The sequence below is a fragment of the Oryctolagus cuniculus genome, chromosome 10 (genome assembly GCF_051225735.1).
Source record: "Oryctolagus cuniculus isolate XC-2025 breed Fujian yellow rabbit chromosome 10, ASM5122573v1, whole genome shotgun sequence".
Lineage (NCBI taxonomy): Eukaryota > Metazoa > Chordata > Mammalia > Lagomorpha > Leporidae > Oryctolagus > Oryctolagus cuniculus.
The window spans coordinates 102736536-102763409 of NC_142876.1; the positions used below are offsets into that span (position 1 = coordinate 102736536).

Sequence of the window (26874 nt, forward strand, 5' to 3'; positions counted from 1 at the left end):
AACAGTGTGGCTAGTGGTGTAATTAATATTTTAGGGTATGGGGGGGTCAAGAGTTCAATATTTGGTCTTGTTAGATTTGAGATGCTTATTAGACATCTGAGTAGAGATTCTAAATGGAAATAAGAGTGTGGTTATAGTGGGGCTTAGGGTAGAGGCTTGAAAGGCATGTATGGGGGTCATCAGCAGACAAATGAGACTTAGTGCCACAAAACTGCCTGAGAAGCCCTGAGGAGAACAGGTGGGTGATGAAGCAGCCTGGGAGTAAAGTCTCCCAGGGGCCGGTAAGGGAGGCTGGAAGCAGCAGCTGGAAGGTGGGAGGGATATCAGTGAAGACACCATGTCACCTAAGCCTGAGAAAGAACATGTTGTAGATGTTTTCTGTTTGAGGATACTATCCCCATGGGTAGCCATTGCAGTGCTTGCCTTTTGATGGTATTTGATCTTTAAGAGTCATGACTCAGTCCACTTAGGAGTTTTTTTTTGTTTTTGTTTTTTTTTTTTTAAGGACAGCAAAAATGTTTATTTGAAAAAATTACTATGTATTGAAAATATGCATTAGAAATTATTACTTACTTCCATAGCATTCCCCTCCCCACCACAAAAGTAGAAGTATCTGCTTGCTATGCTAATGCCATAGGTAAATTCAAACAAAAAGTAAATCATCATCATTCCCCTTTCTCTTATTTTATTATTTTAATTAATTAATTAATTAAATTTTTTATTTTTACAGGCAGAGTGGACAGGGAGAGAGAGAGAGATACAGAGAGAAAGGTCTTCCTTTTGCCATTGGTTCACCCTCCAATGGTGTGGCCAGCGCACCGCGCTGATCCGATGGCAGGAGCCAGGTACTTCTCCTGGTCTCCCATGGGGTGCAGGGCCCAAGTACTTGGGCCATCCTCCACTGCACTCCCGGGCCACAGCAGAGAGCTGGCCTGGAAGAGGGGCAACCGGGACAGAATCCAGTGACCCGACTGGGACTAGAACCTGGTGTGCCGGCGCCGCAAGGCGGAGGATTAGCCTAGTGAGCCGCAGCGCTGGCTATTCCCCTTTCTCTTAAGTTAGAGTTTTGGGAGAAAAGGTCTGCCTGTAGCTGCAATCAGTCGGAGTTTACTGAGTCCCAGTCCTGCACAGTGAGGTACACGCACTTCTGCTTGGAAGCCTGTGAGGAGCTACTCTGCTCCTTCTCTGACTCCTCAAAAGCTCTCTTCTTGCTCTTCTTTGCCTCCTGGGTTGAGACAGCCTCGTGTTTCAACAGCGGCCGTGGGAGTCTGCAGTCTTCTCTCTGTAGAACTGGAGTTTCGGCTGGCGCTGCGGCTCACTAGGCTAATCCTCCGCCTTGCGGCGCCGGCACACCGGGTTCTAGTCCCGGTCGGGGCACCGGATTCTGTCCCGGTTGCCCCTCTTCCAGGCCAGCTCTCTGCTGTGGCCAGGGAGTGCAGTGGAGGATGGCCCAAGTGCTTGGGCCCTGCACCCCATGGGAGACCAGGATAAGTACCTGGCTCCTGCTATCGGATCATCGCGGTGCGCTGGCCGCAGCGCGCTGGCCGTGGCGGCCATTGGAGGGTGAACCAACGGCAAAAGGAAGACCTTTCTCTCTGTCTCTCTCTCTCACTGTCCACTCTGCCTGTCAAAAAAACAAAAACAAAAACCAAAAAACTGGAGTTTCCCAGAAGTGTCTTCCAGGGGACACCTTAGAGCGGCCTCCGTGAGAAACCGGCTGCTGTAGAAGTACTGCGCTGGTTTCTGAGGCTCCGCCGCTGTTGGCGTCTTCACAGATTTCACCGCCTTCCGCTCCCACTGCCGCACGGTCTGATCGGCCCAGCCCTTCGTCTTGCAGTTACTGTGGTCAAATTCCTTCAAGGGCACTTTGGAGTGAACAGGGCCCATGTGTCTCTGCAGCTTGTGCTTGAGGGCTTTTACATCCTTGAGCCCTGTCCCAGAGATATCTAAGCGGTTTAGTTTTCTAAAAGAAAACAGGTATCCAATTCCTGCATCTGTGATCTCAGGGTTACAAGATAAGTCTAATAACGTTAGATTTTCAAGACCTCTCTTCATCACTCGAACAGGGGCTGTCATTTTCCTCACCCCAGCATCCAATGAACAATTATCCTTCAGGTGGAGTTGAGTGACACTGGACAGAGCCTCATTGGTGAGGTGTTCTAGAAGTTCGTGGTCATCTCCAAGCTTGCAACCGGGAAGATCCAGGCAGGTCAGTCCCCAGAAAGACAATCTCCTCAAGCTTTTCTGAAATCACCAGATACCTGTTCTGCAAACACAGGGAGCAAATCACCAGACTTCCATAGGCCTCAGTAAATTTCTGCAAAGCTCTCAGCCCTGCACCTGGCTCTGTGAATTTCTGTCTGGCTTCAGCAGCAGAGAACAGTTTTTCAGCAGTCTGCTCAGGAAAGCCACTGAGGGAATCAACGTGATCAACGTTGTCGGAGATGAAGCCGAGGACGAGGCTGAAGGGGGATTTGGCCGGGTCCCGAAGATTCCCCTCCCGGGTGTACGTGAAGATGAAATGATCAGTCTTCTTTGCTGTGCAGTGTCATCTTCCCTGTTCATGCAGAGCTCCACAGAAAAGCCTTTGGAAAACAGTCAGAAGGGCCTCGGCTTCTGCAGGCTACTCCTGACGTTGTCCAGAGCCAGACTGACCACGTGCAGCTGACCGTTTTCTCGTACGTAGATGGGACCTGGGTCCCGGTGGTTTTCTGAGTTGAGGTAGTAAGACATGGCCTTGGGTGTGACTGTGTCTCTACCCGGGGCAGCAAGTGGCAGCACCTCGGTGGCGACTCCCTCCGCCCCCGGCGCGGCTGACAGGGAAACAGCTCGCGCCCGGGGCACAAAGCTGAGAGGAGCTTCTTGGGAAGGAAGAGGTGTTTTGCGGCTGACAGTTGGAGGTTTACAGTCCAGGGTTGGGCAGCACCATTGGTTTGGCATCTGGTGGAGGCTGATAGCCGTCTCCACAGACGCAGAGTTAGCAAGCATCCTGGTGCTTTCACAGTTCTGCTCCCAACCCAACAGGACAGAGGAGTTGCTCAGTGGTATTTCCCATTAGATGTGTTCCTAGGTGCCCTTATCTGTTGGGTTTTGGTGGATAGCACAGTGTGACTGGAGCCCTGAATGAGCCAGGACCTGCACCACAGTGCCATCACAGGGCTGGCATGTCTTCTTTTCTTTTCAGGTGACAGAGCCATTTCAGGTTTTTGGAAGGAATGTAACTTTAGAGCAGTTGTGTTCATGTTCAGTGGAATGAGATGCTGAGGATTTTCTTTTTGCCAGTTTCCTAAACTGCAGTGCCACTTTGCTTATGTGAGAGGCCCCGCGCGAAGGCTCAAAGGTGGCTGGAAGGGGTCCCCCGGATGGACCTCTTTGACACAGGCCTTGTGAATCTTATTCCAGTCCTTGTTCTCCACCTTCTCAGGAATTTGAGTGGCTGGCGTGTGGATGGAGATCATGGAGAGTTTGGTGGTGTGGAAGAAGGTCCGGGGGTGTGTTTTGTGACTGACAGAAATCCAGGACCCCAAGGTAGCTCAAATCCCAAATGGAGAGCAAAGTTAATGGGGAGCCTGGATCTGAGTCACGGAACCAACTTAAGGCTGCCATAAAACAAACACTGCAGTTAGAGGAAAGGTTTATTGTCGGGTGGGGGAAGCCCAGTGGGCAGGAGGAGAGGGTAAGAGGGTAAGAGAGAGGAGAGTGTGAGAGAGAGATCAGGAGACTCACTTGGGAGTTTTTAAGACTTTTTTTTTTTTATTATTTGAAAGTCAGAGTTACAGAGAGGGGGAGAAAGAGATTTCCTGACCACAGGTTCACTCCCCAAATGGCCACAGTGGCCAGGGTTGTGCCAGGCCAAATTTAGGAGCCTCCTTCTACTTTCCCACATGGGTACAGGGGCCCAAGGACTTGGGTCATCTTCTACTGCTTTGCCTGGGCACATTGCCAGGGAGCTGAATCAGAAGTAGAACAACCGGGACTCGAACTGGCACCCGTATGGGATGCTGGCTTCGCAGGCAGCAGTCCACCACGAGGAGCTTTACAATCCTTCCTTAAATGGGCAGCTCCTTTGGTTGAAAGAATAGAGGCTTCCCTGTGTTTTTAATATACGCATAGTCTAAGGCAGAGGTTGGCAAACGATTTTTTTTTCATGTTTACTTATTTATTCGAAAGGCAAAGCAACAGTGAGAAAGAGAGAGAAAGGTAGAGGGAAAGAGAGAGAATCTGCAGTCTGTCAGGTCTGTCAGTTCATCCCCCACATGCCCACAACAGCCAAGGCTGGGCTAGTTCACAGCCAGGAGCCTAGACCTCCATTCAGGCCTTTCTGTGTATCTGGCAGGGACTTCAGCATCATCTGCTGCCTCCCAGGATGCACATTAGCAGGAACCTGGATTGGAAATGGAGCAGCTGGGACTGGAACCAAGTATTCTGATAGGGAATGGAGGTATCCCAAGGAGCAGCTTATTAACTCACTGTGCTGTAACACCCACACTCAGATGACTGTCTTGTCTTTGCTTTTTTAAAAAGGTTTATTTTATTTATTTGAAAGGCAAAATGACAGATAAATTTTCTGTCCACTTGTTCATTCTCTAAATGGCTACATCGGCCAGGGCTGAGCCAGGCCAAAGCCACTGGAGGCTGAAATTCCATTTGGATCTCCTATGTGGGTAGCAAGAGCCCAAGTACTTGGATCATCTTCTACTGTCTTCCTAGTCACATTATCAGGGAGCTGGATCAGAAGTAGAGTAGCCAGGATTTGAGTTGGTGCTCATGTGGGATGCTAATGTCGCAGGAGTGGCTTAACCCTCTGTGCCTCAAAGCCATCCCTCCCTTTATTAATTAGTTAGTTAGTTAGTTATATGAAAGGCAGAGTGACAGAGAGAGGGAGAGGCAGAGATCTTCCATCTGATTGTTCAATCCCCAGATGGTCATTGCTGGGTCAGGCCAAAGCCAGGAGCTTGGAACTGCATCCTGCTAAATCTTAGGAAGACAAGCATGTTCTAGTTTGAGAAGTAATTTTGAACATTTTATCTGGTCCCAGAGTGTATATTATAAACTATAGCTGTCCTCTTGCCTGAACGATGTTACTTAGTTCAGACTGTATGAAAAGGGAGCAAGTAAAATTTGCTTTTAGACTTTGACTAAATGTTTGGGAATTAGCACCATGTAGAAATAATTTCTGTTTATTTGTGAGACTTCATAGACTAAGAAGGACCCACAGCAGTTAGACTTTTGAGCCCAGGGCACCAGCCTTTGCTTTCAAGAGTGTGCGAGGAGTCCTGGGGCCTGATGTGGGTCCAGCAGTGAACAGAGTGGGAAGCATAGGGACAAGAGGCCTTTGGTAACAGATGGGCCTCCTGAGAGAGAGGTTGTTGAAGGGGGCCGGTGAAGCCAGCAGTCACCGTGCTGAGACAGCTCTAGAGGGGATCCCCAAGGAGAAGGACTGCAGGTGAGCCCATTGCTTAGCTGTCCTCTGTACCACCTTCCCTTCAAAAACAGCTTTTACTCTGTTTTGGAATGGAACTGTCAGTGGAGATTAGTGGAATAGGTTCTTTTCTTCACGCAAGAAAGACTACAGACGTGAGACAGAGGAGTGGCAAGCAAGGTAGCAAGGTTTAATTGGGTAGGGCATCCAGCAGAATGATGGGCGCCTCTACAGACAGAATTTGAGAGAGAGAGTGCCCAGTCACTCAGACTGGGGAAAGCAAGGTCACGTCGTTTATTTATTTATTTATTATTTTTTATTTGATAGTTAGACAGTGAGACAGAGAGAAAGGTCTTCCTTCTGTTGGTTCAGTCCCCAAATGGCAGCCACGGCTGGAACTACGCCGATCCGAAGCCAGGAGCCAGGTGCTTCCTCCCGGTTTCCCATGCGGGTGCAGGGGCCCAAGCACTTGGGCCATCCTCCACTGCCTCCCTGGACCATAGCAGAGAGCTGGACTGGAAGAGGAGCAACTGGGACTAGAACCAGGCACCCATATGGGATTCCGGCACCACAGGCAGAGGATTAACCAAGTGAGCCATGGAGCTGGCCCCCAAGGTCACATGGTTTAATGGAGAGACTACACGTGATGGCCCAGATGGACAGATCAGGAAAAAGCTCAGAGTGTAGTCTATATTCAGACTGGAGCTTACAAGGGAATGAGGTACAGTTCTTCCAGCCATTTCTCCTTTTCCTCCTCCGTCTTCTCCAAGACAAAGGATTTTCTGAGTGTGAATTAGGTAAAATGACTCCCAAGGTTTTACTACTCAGTGCTATCAGAGTGGGTGCATCCCCTAGGGTGCATTCCTTGGGGGAAGGCTGTGAAGGTTTTATTGCCATTGTGATCAGGCCAGGCAACCCATTTGGTGCTAAGCAGGTAGGATTTTCTTGGAGAGCTTTCCTTGGGAGGAATGCTGAGACCACTTGTAAATTTATTGGGGTGGGCAAGCTTTGTAGTCTAAAATACTGTGTTGCTTCCAAAGTATGCTTTCAAGCTTTGCTTTCCTTAGGCCCCTTTTACACACATAAGCTAATTTCTAACTTCCTACACAAAAGAACCATCTTCCCTGTGACATATATATTAAAGAGCTCTTGAAGTAGTTATAAAGCAGTGATGTGGGACCGGCACTGTGGCGTAACCGGTAAAGCTGCTGCCTGCAGTGCCGGCATCCCATATGGGCTCCAGTTTGATTCCTGGCTGCTCCACTTCCTCTCCAGCTCTTTGCTATGACCTGGGAAAGCAGTGGAAGATGGTACAAGGCCCTGCACCCACGTGGGAGACCTGGAAGACCCTCCTGGCTCCTGACTTAAGATTGGCGCAGTTCTGGCTGTTATGGCCATTTGGGGAGTGAACCAGCAGATGGAAGACTTCTCTCTGTCTCTGCCTCTGCATCTCTGTAACTCTGCTTTTTAAATAAATAAATAAATCTTAGAAAAAAACAAAACAGAGTTTTGTAAGTCCCATTCCCATGTTTCCAGCTTTAAAGCTGATTTCTTTGCCCATGTTCTTAAAAGTGGTCAGGTCAGTCATTGTTAGTCATTCTTGACCATGTCAAGAGGTAGTAAAAAGGTGTAGGTGTTATAGCTGATTTGAACTCTGAGAACTTGCTCTGTCTGCACCAAAGTATGAAGCAGATGAACAAACTGAGAAGACAATTTTTAGCAAAACTTTTATTGAAAAGAGCAGAGAGAGATTGAAAGAGCAGAGGGAGAACTCCCAGGAAAGCAGCTGGGAGGAGCTTCTTCAGAAGGAAGAAGCCATTGAAAAAAAATGATCTGGGGGTTTTATGCTCTTTGGAAAGTTTGTACAAGGTCCGTTAAGAAAAGTGTTTATTGTGTGATGAGCTCATCCTGCCAACTTAGTTGTGACTTTCTATAGGACAGAAAAAGTTCTGCCTTGGGGCCTGTTGTGGGGAGCTGTTTATCTTTACCATAGTCCTGAGCTGGTCACAGCTCCAGCCACTGCCTTCTGGGTGACTTTGACAGCAGGGCCCCATTTTTCTTTCTCTTTGACTATCACACTTGCTTTTTGGCTCAGGCCAGTTTCCCAACTAGGATAAAAAAAGAGATGTTCCACATTACAGGAGGGCCCCTTTGTTCTTTCTGCCTTTTTACCATTCTTGCTGTGACTGGTTTCATAAGGAGCTGGTACTGTGGAAGAAACTTTTTTTTTAAGGATTTATTTATTTGAATGGCAGAGTTAGATCTTCTATCTCCTGGTTCACTCCCCAAATGGCCCTAATGACCAGGGTGGGTGAGGATGAAGCCAGGAGCCTGGAACTCCATCCAGGTCTCCCACATGGGAAGCAGGGGCCCAAGCACTTGGGCCATTTTCTGCTGCTTTCCCAGGCCCATTAGCAGGAAGCTGAATCGAAAGTGGAGTAGCTGGGACTCGAACTGGCATCCATATGGGATGTCAGCATCACAGGTGGTGATTTAACTCACTGTGCCACAACATGAGCCCCAGGAAGAAACTCTTTTAATGTATTTATTGATGTTCAGTTGTGAAGGAGGTTGGCATTTTGTCTGGTTATTTATGACAGCCATCATAAGAAAGTAATTAGATCTTCCTACGTTATGGGTGTGGCTGTGAGATCCCTGCAGGTATTCTGAAATGTGACAATATTCAGCTTCTCAAATGTGTGTCTTTTTCAGGCATTTGTTAACTGAAATTCCTTTCTTTCAGTGCTGTTAACTTGGTCTGCTGAAAAATCTTGTAGCTTATTTGGCTAATTTTGATGTTTACAGAAGCAGTTTCCTGCTTGAGTACTGGCTCATTTTGCAAAACAACTTTGAAAAAAAAAAAAAAAACAACCTTTTTTTTTTTTTTTCTCCTCCAAAGGGATGGATTGTTTGTACCAGTGGACTAGTTTAGCACCGTGAACAGACTTGCAGTGACTTTCCGCTTGGCACCAAAGGAGGTGCTGGGTACTCAAGGGAACACAAAGTAATTCAACTATGACCTTCTGACACTGCAGTCAGTCACGGCAGGCCAGAGGGTGGGAGTGAACACAGAGCAGGGTGGAGATACAGTTACAGAAGCTTAGGGGAGAGGACTGCTACTTCCACAACAAAGCTTGGCTTATTATTTTTAAATTTTAACTTCTCAATGCAAGAATTCACTCAAATGATCCAGAGTTCAGAAGGTACAATGTTTGCCTTCCCTCCTTTCCTGGCTACCAGATCCTTTCCCTAGAGGCAGCTGGTGTTACTAGTTCCTGTGTGTCCGTTTGGGGGGTATTGTGTGCACCCTTTCCCTAGAGTCAGCTGGTGTTTCTAGTTCTTGTGTGTCCATTCAGGAGTGTTTTGTGCATGCATATATAAACACACAGAGTTTTTTCTTTCACATGAAAGTAGCATACTGTATTCCTTCGCATTTTTAAAAAAGATATACTTTATTTATTTGGAAGAGTTAGAGAGAGCGAGGTCTTCCATCCACTGGTTCACTCCCCAAATGGCTGTGACAGCCAGAGCTCAGCTAATCTAAACTCAGGAACTTCCTCCAGGTCTCCCATGTGGATGCAGGGGCCCAAGGACTAGGGCCATCCTCTGCTGCTTTCCCAGACACATTAGCAGGGAGCTGGATTGGAAGTGGAGCAGCCTGAAAAGCCCATGAGAGTATTTCAGGCATGGAAAGCCAAGACACTCTGGCAAAACAAACAAACAAACAAAAAACAAACAAACCTAAATGAAAGATCTCCATGAGTGAGATCCCAGTGGAAAGAACAGGCCATCAAAGAAGGAGGTACCTTTCTCTGAAGGGAGGAGAGAACTTCCACTTTGATTATGACCTTGTCTAAATAAGGTCAGAGTCGGTGAACTCAAAAGGCTTCCATAGCCTTGGCGACTCATGACAAGAGCCTAGAGTGATTACTGATGCCATAAACAAGAGTGTCAGTTTGTAAAGTAAACAACAGGAGTCACTGTGCACTTACTTCTCATGTAGGATCTCTGTCTTTAATGTGCTGTACATTGTGATTTAATGCTATAACTAGTACTCAAACAGTATTTTTCACTTTGTGTTTCTATGTGGGTACAAACTGTTGAAAGCTTTACTTAATATATGCTAAACTGATCTAATGTATATAAAGAGAATTGAAAATGAATCTTGATGTGAATGGAAGGGGAGAGGGAGCGGGAAAGGGGAGGGTTGCGGGTGGGAGGGAAGTTATGGGGGGGAAGCCCCTGTAATCCATAAGCTGTACTTTGAAAATTTATATTCATTAAATAAAAGTTAAAAAAAAAAAAAAAAGGAAGTGGAGCAGCCAGGACCTGAACTGGCACCCTTATGGGATACCAGTGCTGTAGACCAGGGCTTTAACTGGCTTCTTCCGGGTCTCCCATGTAGGTGCAGGGGCCCAAGGACTAGGGCCATCCTCTGCTGCTTTCCCAGACACGTTAGCAGGGAGCTGGATTGGAAGTGGAGCAGCCAGGACCTGAACTGGCACCCTCATGGGATTCCAGTTCTGTAGACCAGGGCTTTAACAGGCTTCTTCTGGGTCTCCCATGTGGGTGCAGGGACCGAAGGACTTGGGCCATCTTCTGCTGCTTTCCCAGTCCATAGCAGAGAGCTGGATCGGAAGTGGAGTAGCCGGGACTCCAACTGGTGCCCATATGGGATGCTGGCACTGCATGCAGATCGTGGCTTTACTTACTACGCCACAGCGCCGGCCCCAATAAATCTTAAAAAAATAAATAAATAAATAAATAAAAGATTTTTTTATTTATTTGAAAGGCAGAGTTACAGAGAGAGAAGGAGAGAGACAGAGATCTTCCATTCCTGGGTTCACTACCCAAATGGTTGCAACGACCAGGGCTGGGCCAGACTGGAGCCAGGAGCTTGTATTGTGGCAAAGCCAGGTCAAAGCTTAGGCAGGGCAGTGACAAAGGGAGCAAGAAAGACACAGCTGGGGAGTTGGCTGGGCTTGGTGAGGGGGAGAGGGAAGTTGAGAAATAACACCAAGTTTTTGTGGGCTCTGCAGAGTGAAAAGACAGGAACAAGATGACAATGTGTGCTGTGAGTCTATGTGGTGAGATGGAGAAATTCAGGTTAGAGCAGTGAATGACAAACCAAGAATACTGATAATTTTTTTTTTTCTAAAGGGAATTAGCTCATTTGACAAGGAGTAGTTTCAGTAATGTGGAAGTCATGTTGCTTCATAGGTAGATGACATTTTCCCAGCACATTGAAGTTTTTAAGTGATCAGTGGCAGGTTTTCTCATAATTAAAGAAAGCTGCAGCAAGTATATAAAGATTTTAAGGGGAAAAAATCTGAGAATTCTACAAAAGTCAATTCCTTTGGTGCAAGGAGTGATACACTGAATATTGTACAAGGCAAAATGTTACAATTTTGCCTGTTGGAGTGGTCTGGAATACTACTTGTAGTATCTTAAAGATATTCCTACAATGGTACTTAGAACTGGGAAACACTGTCCCACTCTGGGCTCTCTTGTGAAACTGCAGAAAGCCTCATTCTGGGTGCTGGTGCTGTGGCATAGAAGGTTAAACCTCTGCCCACAGTGCCGGCGTCCCATATGGGTGGCAGTTTGAGTCCCAGCTGCTCCACTTTCGTCCAGCTCCCTGCTGATGTGCCTAGGAAAGCAGCAGAGGATGACCCAAGTGCTTGGGCCCCTGCACCCATATGGAGACCTGCAAGAAGCTCCTGGCTTTGGGTGGCCCACCTCTGGTTATTGTGGCCATTTGGGGAGTGAACCAGTGGATGGATGATGATGTTCTCTCCTCCCTCCATGTATCTCTGCTTTTCAAATAAATAAATCTAGAAGAAGGAAAAAAGAAAGCCTCAGTCTGGATATATTTTCTTTTGATAAAATTGGTCTCTCCTAAATGTGAAAACCTTCAAAAAGGAAACATAGAGCCATGAGTTTATTGACTCATGCAGATTCCATGGAGCTAGAACTCTCCAGTTTTCGTTAGGATAGTCACTATTTTGGATATACTTACAGTCAAAAAATCCCGTAGGTTTCTGTGACCTGTTCCAGCACCTTTCTTTTCATATGCCCAGGTACCTGTGGTACCTGATTTTGCAGCTTGTGAGTTTTCCCAATTAATGGATATGTGGTTTTATAGCTGAAATGCCTGTAGTGACGCCATGTGTGATTTTACGGCTACAGTGCTGTAGGTGAAGTATATGGTTTCTGAGCTCAGATCTGGGCACCTAGATATGACAAATTCTGTGCTTCCCTTTATTGTGCTTGATAATGTGGATTTTTTGTTCTTGTTGTGGTTTAGTTTGGTTTTACTAATTGAAGGTTGTGGCAACCCTGCGCCAAGCAAGTCTATTGCCACAATTTTTCCAATAACTCAGATTATCATTAGCATTTTTTAGCAATATATTTTTAGATAATTTAGTGTTTTAAATTTTTTATTTATACGAGAGATAAACAGATGTTCTGTGTGCTGGTTTACTGCTCAAATGTCTGCAATAGTCAGCACTCGGCCACGCTGCATGAGGATTGTAGAACTTAATCTGCATCTCTCCATGTAGGTGACCATTTCCCAAGTAGTTGAGCCATTACTGCTGCTTTTCAAGGTGATCTTAGCAGGAAGCTGGATCAGAAGTGGAATAGCTGGGGCTGGAACCCAGACACTCCAATATGTGATGCAGACATTCCAAGTGGCAACTTAACCACTGCACCAAATGTCCACCCCAGTTAAATAATGTGTTTTGTAGTTAAGATAAGTGCATTTTTTTCCTTTTTTTTTTTTTGTGGGGGTTATGGGAGAACAGAATACAATGCTACTGTTTGACTTAGCAGACTATAGTATGGTATAAACATAACTCTATATACACTGGGAAGCCAAAACGTTTGTATGACTCATTTTATTGCAGTATTTGCTTCATTGTGGTGGTCTGGAACCAAACCTGTACTATCTCCAAGAGATAATGGTATTTAAAAGTAGGGAGTGAGGGAAGCTACTTGCAAGAGAGAATAGAGGAGCCGGTACTGTGTCGTAGTAGTTAAAGCCACCACCTGCAGTGCCGGCGTCTATATGGGTGCCAGTTCGAGTCCCAGCTGCTCCACTTCTGATCCAGCTCTCTGCTATGGCCTGGGAAAGCAGTAGAAGATGGCCCAAGTCCTTGGCCCCTGCACCCACATGGGAGACCCAGAGGAAGCTCCTGGCTCCTGGTTTTGGATCGGCGCAGCTCCAGCCAGCCATTGCGGCCATTTGGGGAGTGAACCAGTGGATGGAAGACCTCTCTCTGCCTCTGCGTCTGCCTCTCTGTAATACTGCCTTTCAAATAAATAAATAAATCTTAAAAAAAAAAGGGGGGGGATAGAGAGATTAAAGGAGCAATCCATTGTGTTTCAGGGTACAAGACCCAGGTCTCTTCCATCTGTAAATTGGGAATCCTAACAATGTCTACTGTGTCTACCTCTACCTCTTGTAGAAATTAACGTATGAGGGATGGTGTTGTGGCTTGGTGGGTAAAACTGCCACCTGCGATGCCAGCATCCAACATGGGTCCAGGTTTGTGTCCCAGCTGTGCCATTTCCCATCCAGCTCCCTGCTAATGGCCTTGGAAAAGCAGTGGAAGATAGATGGCCATGCGCTTGTGTCCCTGTAGGAGACCTGGATGAAGCTCCTGGCTGCTGGCTTCTGCCTGGCTCAGCTCTAGCTTTTGGGCTATTTGGGGAAAGAACCAGTGGATGGAAGATTGCTTTCTTTCTCTGTGTCTCTCTTCTGTAACTCTGCCTTTCAAATAATCAAATACATCTTATTTTTTTTTAAGGGGGGGGGGGCGGCGCTGTGGTATAGCCAGTTAAGCAGCTGCCTGCAGTGCCGGCATCCCATGTGGGTGCTGGGTCGAGTTCTGGCTGCTCCACTTTTTTTTTTTTTTTTTTTGACAGGCAGAGTTAGTGAGAGAGAGAGAGAGAGAGAGAAAGGTCTTCCTTCCGTTGGTTCACCCCCAAATGTCCACTACACCAAAATGGTGCACTGCCAATCTGAAGCCAGGAGCCAGGTGCTTCCTCCTGGTCTCCCATGCGGGTGCAGGGCCCAAGCATTTGGGCCATCCTCCACTGCCTTCCCGGGCCACAGCAGAGAGCTGGATAGGAAGAGGAGCAACCAGGACAGAATGTGGCCCCCCAACCGGGACTAGAACCCAGGGTGCCAGCACCGCAGGCAGAGGATTAGCCGAGTGAGCTGTGGCGCCAGCCACTCCACTTCTGATCCAGCTCTCTGCTATGGCCTGGGAAAGCAGTGGAAGACGGCCCAAGTCCTTGGTCCCCTGCACCCGTGTGGGAGACCCGGAAGAAGCTCCAGCTTTGGATCAGCCAGCTCCAGCCCTTGAGGCCAACTGGGGAGTGAACCAGTGGATGAAGACCTCTCTCTCTCTCTGCCTCTCCTTCTCTCTCTGTGTAACTCTTTCAAGTAAATAAATAAATAGTCAAAAAAAAAAAAAAAGTTAATGTATGAAAACAGTCTGAAAATTGTTCAAAGTGTTATATTGATAAACGGTGGCAGCATTTTCTGACCTTATTTTTGTTGATCATTGTTATTAATTTTTACATTTATTTTCTTGTTGAGCCTTTAAGGGTAGAGAATCTTTATTCTTTCTTGCCTCAATGTGTCTGGCAAGCAGAATCCCTCACCCATCCAACTTGTTCAGTGTCTTTTGCTTAGTGTGGAGCCAAAGTGCGTCAGGCAGATGCTCTGGCTCATCTTTGTGCCCCTTGTAGGGCCAGGCACATTAAAGGAGGAAGTAGGAGAGTTGAGTGTACTCTGTGATACATATGTATGTTTGTAAGATAACATTCAGAGGAAAAACACATAATGGAAGTATACAGAATTCCTTCACCGGATTCCATCAAAATGTTTGTGGGTTGTTTTGTTTTGTTTTTAGTAACTTTTGGAGTGACTTGATGGTTCTGTCTCCTCAGCTAAAAAGTAGCTGACTTTGGTTTCTGTTTTAACCTCTGTTGTTTAGATGAAGTGACATAATTTATATAAACTACTTAAATCTGTTTGGTACAAGATAACAGTAAATGTGACCCCTACTGTTCCTATACAATTCACTATTCCTATGCTACTGTTAGTACTTACATTAAATTACTTTGGGGGCCAGTGCCGTGGCTCATAGGCTAATCCTCTGCCTGCGGTGCTGGCACCCCGGGTTCTAGTTCCGGTTGTTCCTCTTCCAGTCCAGCTCTCTGCTGTGGCCCGGGAAGGCAGTGGAAGATGGCCCAAGTGCTTGAGCCCTGCACCCCATGGGAGACCAAGAGGAAGCACCTGGCTCCTGGCTTTGGATCAGCGCGGTGCGCCGGCCGCATTGCGCCGGCCATAGTGGCCATTTGGGGGGTGAACCAATGGAAAAAGGAAGACCTTTCTCTCCGTCTCTCTCCCTCACTGTCTAACTCTGCCTGTCAAAAAAAAAAAAAAAAATTACTTTGGTGAGGAGTGGGCATTGTGGTACTGCAAGTTGACCTGCCTTTGGGAAGCCAGTATCCTGCGTGAGTGCCAGCTACTCTACTTCCCAGCAAGCACCTTGGAAGCAGCAGATGATGGTTGAGGTACTTGAGTTCCTGCCACTCACATGGGGGACCTAAATGGAGTTTCCGTCTCCTGGCTTCAGCCTGACCCGGCTGTTGTGGCCATTTGGAGAGTGAAACAGCAGATGGAAGATACCTCTTTCTCTTACTCTTCCTGCCAAGTGTGTGTGTGTGTGTGTGTGTGTGTGTGTGTGTGTGTGTGTGTAATTCCTTTGGGAAGAAAATTGAGAGGAGAAAAACTGAAAATAAAAGTTACTCATAATCCTACTGTTCAGTAATAATTTCTTTTAATTTTATTAACTTATCTTCATACCTTAAATAGTTTTCTAAAACCACTTCACATAAGATTACTTCTTTTTTTAAAAGATTTATTTTAAAGGCAGAGTTACAGAGGCAAGGAGAAAGAGAGAGGTCTTCCATCCCTTGGTTCACTCCCCAAATGGCTACAACGCTGGAGCTAGACCAATCCAAAGCTAGGAACCAGGAGCTTCTAGGTCTCCCATGTTTGTGCAGGGGCCTAAAGAGTTGGACCATCTTCTACTGCTTTCTTAGGTGCATTAGCAAGGAGCTGGATCAAAGCAGCCGGGACTCGAGCCAGTGCCCATATGGGATGCCGGCGTCACAGGCGGCAGCTTTATTTGCTATGCCAAAGCACTGGCCCCATCTGTATTTCTTAAGATTAATAATTAGAAGAATTGCTAGTTCAGAATTTTAAACCTAATTGTGGCCACATTGCATATTTCATTTAATTTTGACATGCTTTCTCTGAATAGTCATCTGAGGAAAAAATCACCAGATGGTTTGAGGGTTTGTCTGTATTGTGTTTTATGACCATGTGCGTGTCAGAAACAGCTCTTAGTGGTGCGTTTTCTGTTATATCAACTATCTAAGAATATTATTAAGCTTATATATAATTTTCTTTCATGCCTTTGGTTACACAGATTGTACATCAGCAGGGCTAGGGTTTTACTGTATTCCTCTTTGTTCTCTGAGAAGCAGGCCATGACCTGCTATCCCTGCTACTTCTAGGAGTTTTAGGTATCATGATGTAAGGCATGGCAGAAAGTCTTAGGAAGGAGGGAGCAGCTTTGTGGCACAGTGGGCTAAGCTGCCACCTGCAACACTGGCATCCTGTATCTGAGCATCTGTTTGAGTCCCAGCTGCTCTGCTTCCTATCCAGCTCCCTGTTAATGTGTCTGTGAATTCAGCAGACTGCCATGCACTTGGGAGAGCTGGATGGAGCTCTAGGCTCTAGGCTTCATACTGGCCTAGCCCCGGCTCAACCCTGGCTGTTGTGACCATATAACCAGCAGGTAGAAAATTCTCATTTTCTCTCTATCTATTCTGTATGCACCCACTTCAAATACAAAAATTATTTTTAAAGCCTTAGGAGGGGAGAAAGGTGAAGTCTTCAGAATGCACTAGTTATAAAGCATCTAGAATAATTTCTTATTAACATTATGGAAAATCATTGTTATGTCTTAGTTATTACCTTACTATTAGTCTTTTTTATTATTTGGTACTGTGTATGGCCTCTATCCAGAGTATAAGATACACATGTTGCTTCTGAATGACTTGTTTTATTGATTTGTTGCTTTATCTTCAAAGGGATGAGAAAAATCAGAATAAAGGCATTATATATGAATGATGTGTGAGTAGTGGATTCATTTGATGGATAATGTGGTTAAGAAGTTGAGTGGTTGGGCTGGTGCTGTGGCATAGCAGGTACTGCCTACCACACCGGTATTCCATATGGGCACCGGTTCACATCCCGGCTGTTTCAATTCTGATCCAGCTACCTGCTAATGTGCCTGGGAAAACAGCAGAAGATGGCCCAAGTCCTTGGGCGCCTGCACTCATGTGGGAGACCTGGAGGAAAGTCCTGGTTCCTGAATTTAGATTGACCCAGCTCCGGCCATTGTGGCCATTTGGAGGAGTGGACCAGTGGATGTAAGATCTGTGTCTCTCCCTTTCTGAGTAATTCTGCCTTTCAAATACATAAATAAATAATTTTTTTCAAAGTTGAGTGGTAATAGTGGCATAATGAAAGCTGGTGTTGCTCTTCAGTTAAAAAAAAAAAAAAAAAAAGGCGGCCGGCACCGCAACTCAATAGGCTAATCCTCCACCTGCAGCGCCGGCACACCAGGTTCTAGTCCCAGTCGGGGCGCCGGATTCTGTCCTGGTTGTTCCTCTTCCAGTCCAGCTCTCTGCTGTGGCCTGGGAAGGCAGTGGAGGATGGCCCAAGTGCTTGCATCCTGTGCCCGCATGGGAGACCAGGAGAAGCACCTGGCGTGATGCGCCGGCTGCAGCACACCGGCCGCAGCGGCCATTGGAGGGTGAACCAATGGTAAAGGAAGACCTCTCTCTCTTTCTCTCTCTCAATGTCCACTCTGCCTGTCCAAAAAAAAAAAAAAAAAAAAGGCAACCAGAAAGCCAGGATAAGCAAAAAGCTATACAAGAAAATCATAGTGAAGTACCCAGGAGAAAAAAAAAAAAAAATCATAGTCAGATAAACTGAACAGTGCCGTGTATTTGAGCAGTTGATGGGCTGTAAGAAAAGAGAAATTAGGTGGGAATTTGGCACAGTAATTAAAATGCCAGTTGGGACATTTGCATCTCATATCAGAGTGCCTGGGTTCAAGTCCTGACTCTGCTCCCAAGTACAGTTCTCGACTAATACAGGCCATAGGATGCAGTGGGTGATGTCTCAAGTACTTAGGTCCCTGCCACCCATGTGGGAGAGCTGGATTGAGTTTTTTGTTTCTGGCTTCAGCTTTTGCAGGCATTTGGAGAGTGAATCAGTGGGTGGACTATCTCTGTTTCTATATTTCTGACTTTCAAATAAATAACAATTTTAAGGGGCTGGCACTGTGCCAAGCAGGTTAAAGCCCTGGCCTGAAGTGCTGGCATCCCATATGGATGCCGGTTCTAGTCCTGGCTGCTCCTTTTTCAATCCAGCTCTCTGCTGTGGCCTGGGATAGCAGTAGAAGATGGCCCAAGTCCTTGGGACCTCTGCACCCATGTGGGAGACCTGGAAGAAGCTCCTGGCTTCAGATCAGCGCGGCTCCGGCTGTTGCGGCTCTCTGGGGAGTGAACCAGCGGATGGAAGACCTCTCTCTGTAACTCTGCCTTTCAAATAAATCTTTAAATAAATAAAAAGAAAGAAAATAAATAAATAAAAATTTAAAAGAAGAAAATCTATTTGACCTTGACTTGTCAAATGTTCTGAGAGTTTATCATTCTCTAGTATTTAGTACATTTATGGTGTTCAGTCACCAGTTATGTCTAGTTCTGAAACTTCTTTTTTTTTTTTTTTTTTTTTTGACAGGCAGAGTTAGAGAAAGACAGAAAGGTCTTCCTTTTTCCGTTGGTTCACCCCCCAAGTGGCTGCTCTGGCTGGCGCACTGCGCTGATCCGAACCCAGAAGCCAGGTGCTTCCTCCTGGTCTCCCATGTGTAGAGTAAGCACACTGCACCCATTGTCTGTCTGTCTCTCTCTCTAAAATTTATTTTATTTATTTGAAAGACAAGAGTTAGGGGCCAGTGCCGTGGCTCACTTGGTTAATCCTCCGCCTGTGGCACCGGCATCCCATATGAGTGCCAGGTTCTAGTCCCGGTTGCTCCTTTTCCAATCCAGCTCTCTGCTGTGGCACGGGAGGGCAGTGGAAGATGGCCCAAGTGCTTGGGCCCCTGCACATGCATGGGAGACCCAGAAGAAGCACCTGACTCCTGACTTCGGATCGGCTCAGCGCCGGCCAAAGCGGTCATTTGGGGGGTGAACCAACGGAAGACAGACCTTTCTCTCTGTCTCACTTTCTCTCACTGTCTGTAACTCTACCTATCAAATAAAAAAATTATAAAAAATTTTTTTTATTTAATTACTTGAGAGGCAGAGTTACAGATAGAGGGAAAGACAGACAAAGGTCTTCCATTCTCTGGTTCACTCCCCAAATGGACACAACAACCGGATCTGCCCCTCAGACTGTAAAGAGTTTCTCTTGGACCTTTGTCAACACCCAGTGCACAATTCCAGGTTTTGGGCTGCCTTGGCACCTAAGCTGGAAGATATTGTACAGATGAAACAAATAAAACAGGAAGCTCATGACCAGTCTCAGCATTCAAGTTCTAATCTCTCCCCAATCCACCTACCACCTTTCAGGGAATTCAGATAGCCAATCCATGCACTCTGTCCAGGAACTGAAATTGCCCTCTGTCAAAAGATAATGGGTGGGGGCTGGCACTGTGGCACAGTGGGTTCAAGCCCTGGCCTGCAGTGCCAGCGTCCCATAGGGGCACCAGTTCAAGCTCCAGCTGCTCCACTTTTTGTCGCGTCCCTCGACCAGCAAGGAAGACGCAACCCGAACTCTTCTTCAAGCAGTTTATTCAGGAACCTTGAACAAGCTTCTTCTTCCGCCTCCTTCCCTCTCCCATCCCTCTTATAGCCATCAGTACACCAATCAAAAGCAGCCAAGTGGCAAGGATTGATAGGTACAGCAATGCGGAAGCCGGAAGGGAGCTCAACCATCTCCTTATTAGGAGATGTTTGTTTCTCGCCAGTCCTTCCGGGGGAAAGGAGCCGGCGCCATCTTTAGGGCGCCGTGCAATGGCTCCCCACAGTTCCCCCTTTTTGTTTTAGAACCAGGCATCTAAGGATTACAGGAGAAGGTAGGGGTCTGTCCCCCACTGCCAGGCATCCACCTGGAACAGCATCCTTTTCGCGGGGGTGGGATCTGGGATGCCAACCCACATGCAGACAGACTTGCCTTCCAGAGAACGTAATGGCTCGTTCTCTCTGCAGTGCTTTGCCTCGCACCCTGCACCCATGCCTAGCATTCAAGGAAGGCCAGCCATGCTTGTGGCGATTGTCCAGCCTCAAGGGCATAAAAGGCTTGAGCTATCATGGCAATTCCCGCCGATGAGCTGTCCTCATCCTGCACAAACACCACAGGCAAAATAACACAACAAGTAACAGCAACCCCGTCAAAGCTCCAAGTCCCGCCCACTCCTTCAGGCTGGAGACGGCTGTGCGGATCCAGGATGACAATCCAGATGCGAAGGAGACATCCACACGTGTGGAGTTGATGGTGACCACGGCAAGGCACAGTTGCTTCAAGGTGTAGTCAAATTCTGCGGACCAATTCTGCAAGAGCATCTGAGACAACTGTTTAGAGTAATTTGCTGCCTGAGTCATGTTATCGTACTGAACAGAGGTCACACACAACCCTGAAAATTTCCACTCACATCCTAGCTGAGCAAGCTGCCAGAGAGTATCCACCTGCTCCTGTACCAAATCCACACGTTGATTAACAATCATCAAGCCTCCCTTTATTTGTGCATTTAAGGATGTCTGAGTATCCAAAGCAGCAGCCACGGAGGCCGTCAAATTATTCAGGGTATTAGCAGTTTGAACTGTCCCTGTGAGCGCTATAGCAGCTGTTGTAGCGCCCACAGCTGCAATGGAAATGGCGGTTATAACGGCTGCAGTAACGATCCCAATCAGCAATGTTATAATGAAGATAGAGAGGCTGCTTTGTGACATTGTCTGTTTGCCGCACCAGTCGCTCAGGTAACCATCGAGAATATAGAAACATGTCCACGTCCCCATATTAAAACAGGGTCAGGTCCATACCATTGAGCAGTTAGAGGGTCTTTCCACTTCACATAGACTTGTTGTCTTTTGGTTTCAGGATGCCAGTGACGATCAGCTGCAGATTTCCCTTGATTATCCAGTATTAGAAAATTTAAAATGAAAAGAGCATGTGATAGCCATTTTTGGGGAATATGCCATGGTCCCGTATTCCCCCTTTTTTATTTTTTGTAAATAATTTTTTAATGTGGCATGTGCTCGTTCCACAATACCTTGTCCCTGGGGATTATAAGGAATCCCGGTGATGAGAGATGTGGAAGTTAGTACAGAAGTGCTTAAAAGAGTTGGAAGTATACGCTGGGCCATTATCAGTTTTTATCTGTATAGGGGTTCCAGAACAGCAAAGGCCTGAAGGCAATGAGAGATGTTTGGCAGCCTCGCTGCATTGCGGGGTGGCAAAAACAAAACCTGAACATGTATCTAAAGAGACATGTATGTATTTTAGTTTACCAAATTCAGGGAAATGGGTAACATCCATCTGCCAAAGCTGATTAGGCATAAAACCTCTAGGATTTACACCATAATAAGGGACCGGGAGAAATGTGACACAGGAAGGGCAGGATTTTACAATTTGCCTTGCCTGTTCCCTGGTGATTCCGTATCTTACTGGTAAGGTCTGGGCATTGAGGTGATGCAAATCATGACCATGGGATGCTTCTTAGACTTTGTCAGTCCCTCTTTAAAGGATCTGGCTTCTGAGCCAGAGACTGGAGCAGCTAGAAAGAAACACGTTTATAACTGAAGTTTAGCATCATTTCACATCTTGGCACCACTTTTAATCTAAACAGCCCGATTGGTTATTATCTCTGCAAGATGAGAGATATATCTTTTGACATCTCCAGGGGCCCTCTGGAGATACCAAAAGTCCAGAGAATTTAGAACTTTGATTTTCAGAAAGTCTGTTAAAGGTGCCAAGAGAACTTAGAGTATCTGGTCAAAATAGAATTCCTTAACATTTAGTCAGGGCGATTTTAACACTTTTAGACCAGATCTGATCATAATAATATTTAACATAACTTTTTAAGACTTAATACTTTTTATCAATCATAACTTAACAGACAGTAGAGTACACATTTACTTGGCAGAACATGAATTTTTAGGTAAACCAGAAATACAAAAACCTTGAACATAAGAGTTAGCACATGAAATTATCACATAACTCAGAACTATTTAACAGAGTTAAAAAGAGCTTACACGACCTAACTTTAGAAATGGCAGAGTAACTGATTAAGCAGACACTGTTAAAAAGAGACGTTACAGTTTTTGCAACAACAGATTTTAAGATTTACAATTGAGACCATTTCCAGATAATTACTAACATTAGTACACATTTTAAAAAATCCCATTGTTAGAAGATCAGACTTCAACTTTAGGTTAGTGTAATTTTGGCATTAACATTTAACTTACAGAAAATTCTGTAAACAATGTTTTAAAATCATAAACTTTTTACAACTTTTCATGACTTGCTCACACCTTCTGAAACTTTATACCTGTAGTTACTTTTACAGTCTTGAATTATCATGTATGGACAACCTATGAGAATACATGCTGGCAAACTTAAAAGTCTCTCTTATCAAATTTAAGATGTTAAAAGTACACATAATACATTTTCCATATTTTACTTAGCACCGATGCCTGGATAACCTAAAACACTGAGCTATTAATGAATACCACACCATTATCTGAATTAAAAGTCAAAATTACATTTCCATGCTTTTAAGTAACATAAGGATAACACCACTTGGGCAGCAACAGTCACTAGTGCATATTTACAACTTTGAAAAGATCTTCATCCTTAAGAGAAACAAGTTTAAAGCATATCAAAGACATGTAAATGTAAAACTGAGCAAGTAAACCAAAGGGCGTTTGCATTAACCCAATTTTCTGAACCAATCTGTATTGGCTTACTTGAGTTAACAACATAAAGGCTTGTATACACAGAATTTACTCTCATTTTTATAAGACTACTCTAGCTGAAAAGCAAAAACATGAATACAACATAGATTTGACATCATTTACTACATTTTAATACACTTTGTATAATTTGAATTGACTCAAACAGCTGTTACTTTAACAAATTTAGAGTCCCATCCTTTGAGAGTTCCAGGGATCCCACTGGAAGCCCCAAAGTTGAAAGACTCGGTTTAGAATTTAAACTATCAGAGAGTCAAACCATTTTAGTCAAAAATTAGTACGTTTAACCAAGGCTGTGGACTAGATCTGATCAAAGTTAGGTACTCACTCAAACATTAAAGATATAACGTAAACAGCTTCATGGTGCAGTTTTTCCAATCAAGACTCATACTGGCAATAGAAAATTGTGAAACCTTCAAGACACATGAAAACTCTCATTAGATAAGTTAGCTACAGCAGCACAGAAAAGAATTGATTATTAGCGTATGAGCCCATTGCTTAAGTTTTTATTAACTGTAAAGAGAAAAACCCATCAAGTTGGAAAGGGTTATCGAATTAAGACTCTTCTCTAGGTCAAGATACCTGTGGAATTTTTCCTCTCTTTCTCCTGGCCTGTCGCGTCCCCCTTTTTGTTTTAAAAGATATTCTTTCAGTGTGCGGTGTGCTCTCTCAATTATGCCCTGACCCTGAGGATTGTATGGCAATCCATGGACAAGTTGAACCTCCATTTTTTGGCAAAAGGTGGTAAAGGTTTGAGATGTATAGGCCAGGCCATTATCAGTTTTTAGCACCTGGGGTCTCCCCTAGGTGGCCCATGCATCCAGACAATGAGCAATCACCTGACATTAGGGATACAATTGGGCTAGAAGGTTTAATCGGTCCTGTGGTTTCCAATATCTTTAATGCGTTCACCACATATAAGGAATCTGACAACAAGTTAAAGGCAAAAGAGCACTGCTTAAGGACTTCAATAACTATTTTTAATTCCACAACTTGAGGTGAGCCTGGCTGAAACTGATGAAATACAGGGTCATTACCCTCTACCATATAAACCCCACAGCCTGTTTTTGACCCATCCGTAAATATATTTGGAGCACCTGGTAATGGCTCTGCGGCTGTAATTTTTGGAAATCCTCATTTGCCGATTCAATTCCCGTACTTGCTTTATACCAGACTCTTTGTTATCACCACACTCTTCAGACTCACTGCTGCTTTCTGAGCTACTTTCTGCACTAGTACTACTTACTAAGGAGGGGCTGCGCAACTCGGAAAGATCGGGGTACAGTTTTTTCCTAGTTCTTTTCTGACTCTCCTTCAAAGTTTTCCCTTTTTCACTGGCAGCTCTCTCGGAGCGCTCTTCCTGAAGCTCCTCCAAGGCAGCTTGACCGCTCAGAATAGCTTCACTACACTGCTCATGCTCGAGGCATGCTCGCACTAACTTCCATATTGGTCTCACTCCCCTTTCGAGATTACCCTGTTCAAATGCAAAATCCAAATCCCTGCCTAGTTTGTCCCATGAAGGGATAGTAAGGCTTCCCGAAACCCCATACCAGGGTGCAATGGTATCGCAGTTACGTAAAAACCTATGCAATGTACTAGGCTTAAGTTTCAAACTGTTTTCTCAAAGCAGCGCATTCAGCGCCAGAAAAATTGGATGGGACTGTGAATTACCCACCGTCAAATATTGTACTCTTTCCCTGGCCACGGGTCAGAGCTCCTTCTGCTTTTGTCGCAGAACTTCCTCTGCTTTAATCGCAGAGCTATCCTCCCGCTATTGTCGCAGGACTTCCCGCTCTTATCGCGGATCCCCACCTTATTTTCCTGGGGGACTTACCAGCGCTGCCCTGACTGCAGGAAGTTCTGAGTTCGCGTTTGAGATGGTTCCCCGTACGGGCCACCAGTTGTCGCGTCCCTCGACCAGCAAGGAAGACGCAACCCGAACTCTTCTTCAAGCAGTTTATTCAGGAACCTTGAACAAGCTTCTTCTTCCGCCTCCTTCCCTCTCCCATCCCTCTTATAGCCATCAGTACACCAATCAAAAGCAGCCAAGTGGCAAGGATTGATAGGTACAGCAATGCGGAAGCCGGAAGGGAGCTCAACCATCTCCTTATTAGGAGATGTTTGTTTCTTGCCAGTCCTTCCGGGGGAAAGGAGCCGGCGCCATCTTTAGGGCGCCGTGCAATGGCTCCCCACAACTTTTGATCCACCTCCCTGCTAATGTGCCTGGGAAAGCAAGTGAGCCATGGCGCTGGCCCCCAAATATAAAGTTTTTTTAAAAAGAAAAAAAACTGTGCCCATGTGCAATATATAAATAAAACAGAAATCCCCTACGTATTTTTTGTGTGGCACAGTCAGTTCAGCTGCTGCCTTCTAGCTTTTTTTTTTTTAAGCTTATTTATTTCTTTAAAAGGCAGAATTACAGAGGCAGAGGCAGAGAGAGAGAGAGAGGTCTTCCATCCGCTGGTTCACTCCCCAGTTGGCCGTGAGGGCTGGAGCTGCACTGATCTGAAGCCCGAAGCCAGGAGCTTCTTTCGGGTCTCTCGTAAGGGTACAGAGGCCCAAGTACTTGGGTCATCTTCCACTGCTTTTCCAGACCATAGCAGAGAGCTGCATGGGAAGTAGAGCAGCCCGGACTCGAACCGGTGTCTATATGGGATGCCGGCACTATAGGCGGTGGCTTTACCTGCTATACCATAGCACCGGCCCCTATTTTTCTTTTTGAAAAAGATTTATTTATTAAATTTGAAAGACAGATCAGCGGAGAGATCTTCCATCCACTGGTTCACTTCCCAAATGGCCACAAGAGCCAGATCTGGGTGAGGCTGAAGCCAGGGCCAAGAACTTCATCCTGCCCCCATAGCCATCATCTGCTACCTTCCCAAGCTGGATTGGAAGCAGAGCAACCAGGACTCAAACCAGTGCTCTGATACAGGATGCTAGCATTGCAGGTAGTGGCTTAATCTGCTGTGCTACAATGATAGCCCCAGTAAAAATTATTTTTTCTTGGGGCCCAGTGTTGTGGCACAGCAGGTTAAGCCATTGTTTGCAGTGCCAGTATCCCATGAGATTCCAGTTCAAGTCCTGGCTGCTCCACTTCTGATCCAGCTCCCTGCTGATGTGTCTGGGAAGACAGTGGAAAATGGCCCAAGTGCTTGGACCCCTGCCTTCCACCTGGGAGACCCAGATGGAGTTCTAGGCTTCTGGCCCAGACCTGGCCATTGTGGCAATTTGGGGAGTAAATCATTGGATTCAGGATCTCTCTCTCTCTCTTTCTCTTTATCTAACTTTGCTTTACACATAAATAAATCTTTAAAAAAATAATTTCCCCTTAATTTTTTTTTTTACCTATTTGAAAGGCAGAAAAACTGGTCTCTGTCAGCTGGTTCACTCCCCTAATGCCCACAGAAGCCATAGCTGGGTAAGGCTGTAACCAGGAGTCTGGAACTCAGTGTGGATCTCCCACACATATGGCAATGACCCAAGTACTTGAGTCACCACCTTCTGCCTCCCAGGGTGTGCATCAGCAGGAAGATGAATTGGAAGTGGAGGAGCTGGGATTCAGACCAGGCAGGCCCTCTAAGGTAGGTGGCATGTGTCCCAAGCAGCATCTTAACCACGGTGCCGAATGCTCATTCCTAATTAAAATATTAATTAAAACCTTGCTCTGCTAAGAGTGAGCACTCTTGAAATAGGAAATTGGAAACATTTAAAATTGGAAACCTTATAGCTGAAAAATAAGACAAATTAAATTTAAAAATTCCTTGTGAGGGGGCCGGTGTGGTGGTGCACTAGGTTAATCCTCTGCCTGTGGTGCCGGCATCCCATATGGGCGCCGGGTTCTAGTCCCGGTTGCTCCTCTTCCAGTCCAGCTCTCTGCTGTGACCTGGAAGGGCAGTGAGGATGGCCCAAGTGCTTGGGCCCCTGCACCTGCATGGGAGACCCAGAAGAAGCACCTGCCTCTGGCTTCGGATTTGTGCAGTGCCGGCTCTAGCCGCCATTTGGGGAGTGAACCAACGGAAGGAAGACCTTTTTCTCTGTCTGTCTCTCTCTCTCACTGTCTGTAACTCTACCTGTCAAATTAAAAAAAAAAAATTCATTGCGGGGCGGCAATGCTGTGGTGTAGAAGATTAAGCCTTCCCCTGTAGTATTGGCATCCCATATGGGCACTGGTTTGAGTCCCAGCTGCTCCACTCTGATCTAGCTCCCTGCTAATGTGCCTGGGAGAGCAGCAGTAGATGGCCCAAGTGCTTGGGCCACAGGGAGACCTGGAAGAAACTCCTGGCTCTTGGCTTCAGCCTGGCCTAGCAGCCATTGTGGCCATT

The 26874-nt window shown here is 45.9% G+C and overlaps 1 protein-coding gene and 1 pseudogene across 5 annotated transcripts in view; one reads left to right on the forward strand and one right to left on the reverse strand.

The window, feature by feature from the left end:
- SCAP (SREBF chaperone) overlaps nucleotides 1-26874 on the forward strand; it is an 82167-nt gene that overhangs the window by 17451 nt on the left and 37842 nt on the right. The gene's annotated exons all lie outside the window — the stretch shown is intronic.
- LOC100339594 (leucine-rich repeat-containing protein 42 pseudogene) lies at nucleotides 490-3115 on the reverse strand (annotated as a pseudogene). Its single transcript, XR_016214861.1, has one exon. The product of XR_016214861.1 is annotated as a leucine-rich repeat-containing protein 42 pseudogene (transcript).